Source organism: Homalodisca vitripennis, unplaced genomic scaffold, assembly GCF_021130785.1.
Source record: "Homalodisca vitripennis isolate AUS2020 unplaced genomic scaffold, UT_GWSS_2.1 ScUCBcl_8203;HRSCAF=16222, whole genome shotgun sequence".
NCBI lineage: Eukaryota > Metazoa > Arthropoda > Insecta > Hemiptera > Cicadellidae > Homalodisca > Homalodisca vitripennis.
Window position 1 is genome coordinate 12,766 of NW_025784319.1, and position 10,941 is coordinate 23,706.

A 10,941-nucleotide genomic window follows, 5' to 3' on the forward strand; every position below is an offset into this window, starting at 1 on the left:
ATTTGTAAATTATATAATTTATTATTATGCCTACCTTACAATTAATATCTAATAGCAAAATGTAAATTATTATAATATTATAATAGAATGATTAAAATCCAGCGAATTATAGTTACAAGTAATTGTTATCACGCTTAATCATTTAGTATGGCTGTTCTAGCCTATAAGTAAATGTTTATATATTTGAAAATTTGTTTCGTTTGTTATATTTAATATTGTCACCAAGTAGTGTATCTTAAAATACTTGGTGTCTTGAGTTATTTTTAGGAAACAGTCTTTCAATACTTAAAAGGTACTGTTAGTTACAGATCGTTATTTTTTGATTGTTAAATTTAAATATTTTGTATATATATACTTTGTGGCAAACATAATTAAGTTTTTATTATTTCTCAGGTTACAATAACATTTTTCTAAATATATAACTGGTTATGTTGGGATTCATTAGGGTCCCCGTGAGTGCCGTCAGCGGGACTGATGCGGCGAGTCTGCCCACAGCACTGAAACCAACTGAATGCCCGCGCCCTGCCAGCGCTATTGGACCGGTATCCAACCGGAGTGTAGTGCTCCCATTAATTTCTTCTGGAACAAGGTTGGATCAGAAATGTTTTTTACTTCTTATACCCCTTGAGAGGATAGGCTTGTATGGAGCGCTGCCAGATGTTAGATCTGGAGGAGGGCCAGTATAATTAGCCAGTATTATTTAGTTTAGTTACATGAACTGAAGGGGAGGATTTCATCTTTAATTCGGATTCGTGGAGGCAACTAAGCCCCCCGCCTCCTTCGAAAATTGGCTTTAAATATTTTTTTTAATTTTCGGCTACAAACTTGAAACCAAATTACTTTTTAAAATTAGTGGGCCTAGAAATTCTACAACCTTTTTCCCTCCCCTCAGTTCATAAAAAATTACCTGTTAAAATTTTTAGATTTACTACTGCCGTACCTGATATTATGTTATTTAGTATATTATATTATTTATTTATTATGTTATTGTTTCTATTTATTATGTTATTGTCTTTATTGGAATTCTATTGATTGTTGTTATTTAGTTATTAAGTTACGCGGTGCACCGTGGTGCTGCAGCAGTTAAACTGTATATTGTATTTTGCAATGGAAATGTTTGCCACCTATTAATTATATATCATTCACTCGAAATCTTGTCTCTTTTTGTCTCTTCCCACTAGTGGCATGTGATTGTTTTTTTTTTTATGATTTGCTCCGAGTTTGGGAGGGGCACGCTTCCGAGGCCTCCTGTATTTTTCACTAACTCGGAACAATAATTAAACTACAAAGTAAAACACAAACAACCGGTCCGTATCAGACCATATTCCACATGATGATCACGGCACTAAACCAAAATGGCTAATCTGGAAATTACGTTTTAAAAAGTGTTTCAAAGCAAACAGTCTCATAGTCGATTATTATTTCGATTGTATCATGTATCGAAATATATGTTACGATCAATTTCTATTTGGTTTTCAGTGAAATATTCAGTCTATGATGCAATAAGCACAGCCCGTCCTGCGAGGCCTTGGAGAAACAACGCATCGGTAGTCTAAACCGTGCTCAATGAGCGCTAACGGTTAATCTATGTCATATGTTGTACAAGCAGCCCAAGATTTCAGCAATTTTAAGAAATCTGGAAATGACAGATTCTGTTGAGGACTAAGTAAGTTATTAAATTCTAAACATGTACACAATTAAAAAATGCTATTTAATTTTAAAACAAAATAGATTTTTTAAATTTTAATATCAGCTGGTTGCAATCAAAATTTATTTTTTAATATTTTATTATCTAGTTAATTACAAAATTATGAAAATAAATAGCATACATTTGTCTACTTACATGAGTGCCAAGTACTATTGAATAGCATTACCTTGTTCATTACCTGTAAAACAAAATAAAACAGATTTAAGTTTATTATCATGGCATCTTACTCTTATCTAGCTAAATTAAAATAGATAAGTGTAAAATTTGAACAAAAAGTTATATCATCTTAAAGCAAAGAAACATTTCACTTTTGTATCAAAGCCAAATGTTTAGACTTTTTAATGTTATAAGTTACAAATATATTTAGAACACAAATTTAACAAATTTTGGTAATAAACTCTTAGTTCAACATTAAAAAAATACTACATTTACAATAATATTTAATGTAGTGGATTTAATCAATTATAAATGCCATAGAGCAGTAATGCCTGTTTTATAAATAGTAGTTTTAAAATATTTAGAATTTTTTCTCAAACACAAACTAAAACATACTATTCAGAATACCCAAACAAATATTGTGGATCTACAAATACAACTCTGCCCAAAACTTAAATAAAAATGAAAATACAACTAGGACTTAACCTTATGAAAACCAAATCTTTTTTTATGTACTAAAAATATTTATTTATTGTCTCATGAAATAGGTATATGGGAAAAGACCGCTGCTAGAATAGCAGTTAAAAAATCATAATTTTGGTAATATTTGTTTTTTTCTGTTACTTCATAGGAAAAATATCAGTAAGGCATAAATTTATATATGTTTTATACTGTTTTTAATTAATATATATTTATTATACTGTTTTAATTTTTTATGTAAACAAAAAAATAAAATTTCATATTTATTGGTGTGTTTGTTTATAAATTAAGTAATTACAAAATTGTTAATATACTATAGATAGAGAGCATATTTAAGAGGGAAACAAACATAGTTTAGATTTAAATGTGGGACACCAATTTATTTTGTTTATAATGCTATTTTTAACAAAACTAAAAATCTTTATTAATTTATATTCTAAAATAAAAAAGGTATGATGAAAACTATGTTTTACTCCCACACTGGGAAAACATAAAAAGTAAGCAATTTACAGGTAGGGATACTGTGTTTTGAAATAAAATGAAATGGAAAATGCCTTTATTAAAGAGGCGGAGTTAGGGCTATTAAGTCCTCTCTATCACTCAAACTCAAATAATTTTTTTTGCAAAGAAAGCGAATAATTTCTTTCAAACATATTTTTGAATGCTTATTTACACACAAAACAGTATAATGATTATACACACACACACACGCACACACACAAAAGTTCAATTTTATTGAAGTTGGAAATATTTTGGTGAATACATTACTACTGCCTAAGTGGTCTTGATGGACGAAAATAAACCAAAATGTAACAATGCAAGTTGACAGTTGTTGTTTTGTTAACAATCTGACGTAATACAGCATTTACATTCTAGTAGAGTCTGTTACTAACAACACAGTTTAGACTTTGAATTACATAATTTGTGATTACGGCGTAAAATTAGCGATTAGGCCTACATAATACGCTAAAATAAAAACCACCATTAACTATAAAATAACATGGTCTCCATTCTTCAGGATTTTGACATTCTGTAAAATTTAATCCGCATTCAGTGTTAAATACAAGTCAGTTTGTATAAACTGTACGCCCTTATTAACAACACTACAGTAGGCCAATGAATTGGCCTGTCAATCCTCAAGAGAAAAACACTAAGGGCCTTGGATTGACCCTTGGTCCTCAAAGGGTTTAATGGATTAAGAAATTGCATTATAAATAAATTATCAAGCAAAAACTTCTTTAAAAAAAATCTTTTCAGTTTAATTACATTTTACAAAATTAAAATTTATTTGAAATAAACAGTTTTGTAAATAGTTCTTTTTTTATTTTATCAATAAATACACTAATTTTAAGTCAAATGCCTTGTTTAATATTTTTTTTGCTTCTACCTTTTAAAATTTAGCTATAATAAAAATTAGCTTTGAACTTAAAAAAACAAAATTGTTTTACTTGTCTTGGCGTTATAGGAAAATTAATGGATTTATTAGTGGCTTCGAAGGATTGAGTTTTTTAGATACCCTTGGGGTATGCAAAGAAACATTAAAAGAACAATGTGAAATAATTTTTTTGTGTAAAATTGTGAAGACTACATACTTTTCTCGTCATACTTAGACGTTGAATGTAAAAAAAAGTCCGGAAATTAGCAGTTTTTTGTGAACATGTTAACTTTGTATGTACTGACATTGTTGGTTTCAGCACCACTCTAAGCTTAATATCCAATAACATTCTTGGTTTGTTAGGCTTCATATTTTAACTACAGGCCTATAATCGAAATATGATGAATTATTAAGAAATATCAAATGCACACTATCATAAGAGGATTAGGCGTTGATACTTACATCAGGATTAGATTCCAACGGAAGCCAAGCCATTTTTTCAACCAATAGAGATTACAGAGACCAAGCAGATGAATAATCTTTGTAGTTATCTCCCTACAAATACATTAGAGAGTAAATAATTTATGAAAATACGACATTATACAATTAACATAGAAAATTACAATAGATCTCTATAGATACAGTACACACCCAATTGAACTACAACCACCACAAGTATAACTAGTAAGTATGTAGTACTAGTTAGTAATTGTACTTACTAATATAGATGAGCCACTTTGCAAGCGATCTATTTAAGTGAACAGTAGTCCTCGTCTGTAGACTAATGGTTATAGTCTCGGCTCTCTATGCGAGAGATCACGGGTTCAAATCCCGGGGAGGTCCAATCATGTAAATTGTACTTTTAAATAACAGCTGTTTTACAAACACAGTTATAATGAGAACAGCTGTTAACAATAAACATTTTTAAATACTTCTTAATTATACTAACATATTAAATAGATGCAATGCACTATTCTTAACATAAATAATAAATATTTGTTATTACGTAACAACAAGAATAACAAAACATAGCGTGATGTTCCCAAACACCCACACAGGGAAGCAAAGCACCAGCAAGAAATAGATCAAGCAGTGAAAGAGGGTGTGGCGGTAGGCGTGGTCAAGCTCCTGCTCCTCCCCTCCCCCTTATGCGCAAGAAATCTTCGCTCAGGTCACTTTCAATGTGGCTCATCTATAGTTGTCTTGTTCTTATATAGCAAGATAATTACCAATCTGGTTTTTTTACTTTTATACACTTTTAAATTAATTGTTAAACAAATTTTTACTTTAATAGTAATAATTTTAACTTTAATGAGGCGAAGGTCACACAAAATCTATAAGTACAATCTTTGAATAAAGATTAAAGATTTATTTGTATAGATTGTATTTTGGTTTTTAGTGAATACAAAGACCTTATACTAAAAAATTTGTGACCCATTAATTTTTTTATCCTAGAACTAGTAATGTCATCACTCTATAATGGCGGCTCTATTTAAACAGCCACACAGATATTTATAATGTATTCCATTTCATAACTGATAGTCCAAATGTAATCAATTTATACGTCAATTTATTCACAAATATTTGTAAAATATTATAATAAAAATAACCTATTCTTAGTTTCTATGTAAATTAATTTTTTTAACAAAATAAAAAAAATATTTTGTCTATTTTTGTAAATATTTTATTGTGCAACTGCTTAGCAATAAGTTTTACATAAAAACTATATAATTATAAAATATTGTGTGTGCTAATTCCAGAAATATATAGTTATCCTAACTTTTACCTCAAAACTTATTATTTGTTACATGGCTTTATATGAAAAAGCACCTGCAGTTGCTTTTTTTTAATAGTTGATCTCTAAGGAAATAATATCCTTCATGGGTAAAGATAATCTTATGACTGTATTTAAACTTATGTAAGTATGACAGTTAAAACAGAAATAAAATTAAATACTAAATCTGAATCCTTTCTTCTTTACATATGTACAATATACATACAAAGTTTTATCTTTCACTCTGGGTCACAGGATTCCATTCTGTGTTTACGACCTCCCTGTCAAATTGGTCTGGTATAGTGTTCGAGCTGATGGTAGGACTTAGGGTGAATTTCACAATTACATCCAGGGGAAAAGAAACTGGTTTTCATTTTCGAGTGTTTACATTCACATACAGCACAAGCAACAATTCGTGTTGGGGAGTTTCACGAATCCATGAGCAGAGTTAAGGACATCAGCAGGTGGAAAAGAAACTTCTCTGCCTGGCTCACACAATTGTGAGAGGACACTTACTAGGAAATCATGTCTGCTACATGGTCTGTCAGAATAAACTTCGTCATAACTAGAAATAGGATGATCCAAATCTAGCTCTCTGAGATCGCATGATTGGTCTCAAGCTTTCACCCATATTGAACAACTAAAACTATAACCTACGAAAACTAAACCAAAGTAATAACAGGACTAAAACATTATAAAATACAATTTTTCCACAAATACTATTTGATTTGTAACTCCAAACACAAAACCCAGTACTTGTTTACGGTTTCACAACAATAACATGGCTAATGAACAACATGACTAATGTGTATTACGTTCACGTCAGTTGTCCATTGAGAATGATGTTCAATCTTATATGATAATCGAAATAAGAACAATAAATTGGTTAATGCACTGCCAGAATATATCAAATAAATATCATTTGTATTGGAGCTGGAATCGTGTGTCGAAGCTGAAACAATTCACAAACTCAAAATAGACAAGAGATAACACTGATAGTTGTTTGCAATGACAGTCGTTGAAACAGTCTGGTCAAAATCACTCGAGCAACAGTGCTTCTAAAAGGGTAACCGATCTCTTTGTGACAAGGTCAATATAGTAAGAGATCCCAAAAAAGAGAAACATCCTCTTTGAGACCTTTCAGGCATGTTAATGCAAAGTGGAATCTAGAATCAAACTCAGTTTGAGTGATCCTGTTTCGTTATATTCAAAACTCATCAGAGGGTAAAAATAACTTTTGTCCTAACATTTTTGTGTGAAAGCAGCAGATTCCAGCTGCAACACACGTCCTACCTAAGGACAGGAGGGGGTGGTAGGAAAATACCTTTTACCTACTATCATGTAAATTCAAAGACCAATTCCTAGAAGAAGACCACTAAAAATTTGTCATCTCTAAACGTAAAGTTGGGGAGGGGGACCATCACGTACTTTTTTTTAAAGGGAATGTCATGATACTACAAACAAAGGCACTTTCGCAGTTATAATGTTAGGACAGTTTTGTATTCCGATAGTTTAGCTATTTCTAATTAATAATTTGGTTCGCTGATTCGATTCGGTGGTTGCTTGTTATACTGCAGCCAAAACTAAATCATATACAAAAGAAAGACAAATGACAAACTATGACTTATTAGTCCTAAAGCAAAGGTAGTCAAGTTATTCCCAATTATAGTCTGGGTTCCAAAAGATGTAATAAAAAATCTGGCCACTCTAGGTTCAATTTTTAAACTAGGCTGCCACTTCCTAATGACTAAACGATAAAAATATTTAAATACATTGTGTATCGGCTACAATTGATGCTGTTTAGGAATTTTTTAATCGATCCAGTGATTGCTAATTGGAATTACCAGATCATTGAAAAAGAGGGTAAATATTCACAATATCGTTAAGGACTGAGATTGTAATAGTAATTATGCTAATATTACTAAATACTAGAAATATGCTTATATAAATCACTGCTACATCTATTTACAAAAAAAACTTATCAAAAGTTGCCAAATCCACATATGCCGGTTGATTAGGATAAGAAGGTTAAGTTGTATAATTAATTACTGCAGTTTTAAAACCATTCCTGAACTAATTGAATACCGAATGTTGAGATAATAAACATATAATTAAAACTATTAAACTATTGCTTTTAACATTAATAACATACAGATATCACTTCACGGTTATAATCCGATTACTCACCCTAGACTGCCTCGGATCAGACTCAAGCAAGACAGGAGACAAGCGAGACGATTATCTATTTATCTATAAACCCGGAGCAGACCACTCCACCAATCAGATCAGTTCAGCAGAAAAAGGACAGTGGGCATACAATTACTATAACCGAATCTTGCAACGGTCAAATATGTCTATGTCACATAAGAATTCGTATATGATTACGAATTTATTGCTAAAATTGCAACTAAATATTTCTGGAATAATTTCATTTATTAACACTCTCATGTGAAATATTCGAAGTGTAGCTTGTTTAGGTCTTTACTAAGAAATTCATTGTTTTTCTACAAAATTGATGTCGTTTCAGCTATTCGTTTATTGTAACAAACTGCCACTTACAAATGATAATTTGTGTCTGATGGTTATAAGCATTAATTTCCTTTGCGAACACAATATTACTCACTGAATCAGAAAGTTTGCCAAGCTAAAACCTTACTTTACCTGACCGTAATGCTGCTTGATGACGTGCCTTGGCAAGTAGTGCCACAAAGAAATAACAACAGAACGTACTCTAAAACCCATTACTTGGCAGTGATATGAAAAAGTATTGAAATAATTCTTCAAGTGAGTCAGGTAACTAGAGCATACCTGTATATAATAACTTTGCTGTTCTGGCCGAGGATGACTAATTACATCACAATTAACGACGTGTTCTCAAAACATGTCAATAAGGAGCGAAAATCGCCTTCAGTTTCTGTAACAAATTCAGAAATGTTTTTCTTAAATGGTAAGTAATTTGAGAACATTTAGCCTAGAACTTCTGCAGCAAAATTGTACAAATGTAACTACCGTTCTTCGACATCTAATGGCTACAGAATAAGTACGGTCTGTCAGAGATAAATATCCAGTTCCGTACATTTGAACTGAAGCAATAAATGGCTGCTCGTACGGTTTAAAAAATATGCATTGTTCAAGGAATCGTAATTGAAACAGCCTTTTGCCATTAACGCTTATAGACACAAGGTAAGAAATTTTATAAAATTATAATTATAATAAAACAGAATTATAAAACCAAAACTGTTTTAGATAATATATTTTTCATTCATATAGAGCCAGCTAAAATAATAACAAGAATAGGTTCTTTGTATTATCCGAAGGCCACTATTTGTGGAAGAGTTTTTATTAGTATATATCATTATGACGACCAGTACTTGTTTTCTGCCTCCCAAAAATGAAGCTGTGTTGGCGAGAAGGAGGCCACTCTTAAAAGACAACGGCCATGTAAGCAGCGGTAGCAGAATCAACCGATGGAATGTCATCCGAGACGTCGAGAGAGAGAGAGAGAGAGAGAGTGAGAGAGAGAGAGAGAGAGAGAGCGCTCTGCCTAGGAAAATTCTCAGCTTAAGGCCATGTCACACTGCCGTGGCGTCGCGTCCGTCCATCCATAGTATGAACGTCCGCGTATGCCGCGACGGTCTCGAATCCCGTCAAACTACCAGACAACGCGTCCGCGGCCAACGCCACGTTCTTTCTAGGAGTTGCTTATGCATTTCAACTACTTTGAATTTGTTTAGTTATACACTGATAGTGGAATTAATAGTTTGTTATAGCTCTACAAAATTAATTTATTGTTCTGGAGCGTATTCATTAATAATTATTATTATCAAAATTATATTTTCATTTATTACATGCAACACTATTTCTATTATGGAACTTAGTAATTAGGGCATTCAATACTTTGATATACCTCTTTTAAAACTATTTTTTTATTATATAAGATGGTGTTTTCAGTTTTATAATAAGTCTTTATGTTTTTAAAATAAGGCCTATTTAATTTTGTTATAGATCAAACATAATATGAAAATAACAAATAAAATGATAGCATATAAACATGACACCAGAGTATTCATTACCCCTAGAACTGGCGGTCCATTTCATCCTGGAGTGTCGGGCTGTTTTAGAGCTTCGCGCAAGGGTTTTTAAACAAATATTATTAAAAATATAAAATAAAAGGATTAGGCAGTGGCAAGAGCGCGCGGTGCCTCGTTGAGGGGGTTGGGGAGGTGCTTTATGCGCATGCGCGAGCCTTCGTAGCATCGCCGACGTCGGCCAAGGATCGCTCCAGCCGCATAGCGCAGCAGACGGTGGCCGGACGCGACAGAACGTTGCGCCACGTCGGTTATGTCAGTGTGACTTGTCCTATTTGACAACATGGTTAGCGATTATTTTAAAAATCCGTCGGCAGATGGACGGACGGCGACGCCACGGGCAGTGTGACATGGCCTTTAGGGTCATACTAGGTAGGTCCTTAGCCATACGCACGAACAGACACCAAGCTAACTTAGATTTTACTACCATCGATACCCACTTGACTAATAAAACATTCACCGATTACTAAACCTAATGAAAATTCTGCTTAATTATCCCATCGACCACATAGTCCCACCTGAGATTGTATTCACAGTCGTCAAGCAACCATTCTGCTTGTTGCAGAGATGCTGCATGAACAAGGGACATAGCTCCCAGTATTACCAGCTTGCCTGGTGGCCTGCCACAGTCAAATTTATCTTTATATAAAAAAAGTTATAGTTTTCAGTGTTAAACAAATAAATAATTATATATTTATACTTTAGAAGAAATATCATTTGAAACATGGGAACAGAATCAAATACAAGAAGAGTGATAACATAGCCACTAATTTATGATCATAAATGCATATAGAGCTGAAGAATAAAAAGAATAAAAATTAAGTGATCCGTTCTTCTCGTGTTTGGACCGTCATTCTTTCTGAATTTGGACGAGTTCTTTCTATCATTCTTCCTATAATTTAAAAGATGAAAATCAGCGAAAGATAAATTTCCAATGAAAAAGGATCCCTTACAATTGGAAGCCATGAAAAAGGAGATTTTTAAATCAAAGAGGTTGTCGATAAATTGTTTACTATTTCGTATTAAGGTATGTTCAGGGCTAAAGTTGCTGCTAAATGTATTTAATAGAAGAATCATTGGGTTGTAACGTGGCCCCCCAAATTTTAAGGAAATTCAAGAGTATGTTGAGAAACAGTTCCACTTCAAGTGAGTTCACAGCACAGTTCGCCTATTCTCTTGCTGGTGGTATTTTCTTATTATAATAATTAATACTTTCTTTATTTAACTGTGAAAATATTAAAAAATATGTAATAACATGTACTCTTACTTTATATCCAATTCCGAAATTCCAAGACTTTTGAACGTAAACAGATTTGGGCGTGTGTTTTTCTAGCGACATGGGATTTACTGAACATTTGAA

The 10,941-nt window shown here is 32.4% G+C and overlaps 1 long non-coding RNA gene across 1 annotated transcript; it reads right to left on the minus strand.

Annotated features, from left to right (window-relative positions):
• Positions 1-1,733: 1,733 nt before the first annotated feature.
• Positions 1,734-7,780, minus strand: LOC124374387. Its single transcript, XR_006923552.1, has 3 exons — positions 7,681-7,780; positions 4,182-4,274; positions 1,734-1,886 (listed from the first exon to the last, which is right to left on the minus strand). It is a non-coding gene; the product is annotated as an uncharacterized LOC124374387 (long non-coding RNA).
• Between the last annotated feature and the right edge of the window lie 3,161 nt (positions 7,781-10,941).